The sequence below is a fragment of the Arachis ipaensis genome, chromosome B02 (assembly GCF_000816755.2).
Source record: "Arachis ipaensis cultivar K30076 chromosome B02, Araip1.1, whole genome shotgun sequence".
In the NCBI taxonomy this organism is placed as follows: domain Eukaryota; kingdom Viridiplantae; phylum Streptophyta; class Magnoliopsida; order Fabales; family Fabaceae; genus Arachis; species Arachis ipaensis.
In genome coordinates, this window is record NC_029786.2 from 37,297,397 (window position 1) to 37,298,266 (window position 870).

Here is an 870-nt window from a genome sequence, read left to right on the forward strand (position 1 = left end):
AGAGTGGAATTTCTGGATATATCTTCTTCTCATTCATCCATTCAATTTGCATCTGATGGTACTGAGATTTGAATCTCCATCGGTCATATTCAGGGGTGCTCTCCTCCACCATGGGATCTTTCCCTTTTCTTCGTTTGGTTCTTGAGGAAGAGGCCATGATCACTTGGTTGTTTGAGACTCTTGAGGTTAAAGGGAGTGTGAAGAATGTTAGAGATTTTGATGTGTGTTTGGAGAAGGATGAAATTTGAGGCTGAGCTTGTTATGATGAGAAATGATGAAGGGAAGTTTAAATGGTTGGAGTGCAAAGGTTCGGTCACATGCATGGTTTGGAGGTGGTATGTTATTTAAATGAACAATGAAGGGCTAGGATGCAATTAGATACTATAAGGTGTGCAGGTGTGCATGTAAGGATGAATGAAGACAAAGCTTGCTTCTTCAATTGTCTTTGCCGTGATCATCTCAAGGAGTGGCAGATTGAAGCATGTGATGAGATTTTGTCCTCATGCTATGCTTTCCTTTGTCTTGTCTCTTTCATAAAGTGTTCTTTGACCATCTAGTCATCACAACAAGACAACACACATTAGCTATATCAAACCGTGGCAATAGTGCTTCTTTTTATTAACACTATATGAATTATCATTCCTTATATCCATTTGGACCGTGACTTTCCTTGGAGGACACCAAACTTAATGTTTGGTCATATGTTTAAAAATATGTGGTTCTCCCTCCAACTAGTGAAATTGAAATCCCAATGTCATTCTTGGTCAAATGTTTATAAGAGATGTTTTTATCATAATTTTCCTTTTTCTCTCTCTTTTTTTTTCATGAAGGATCAATTGTGCCCCTAAATCCGTGCATCAAAGTTTGGTG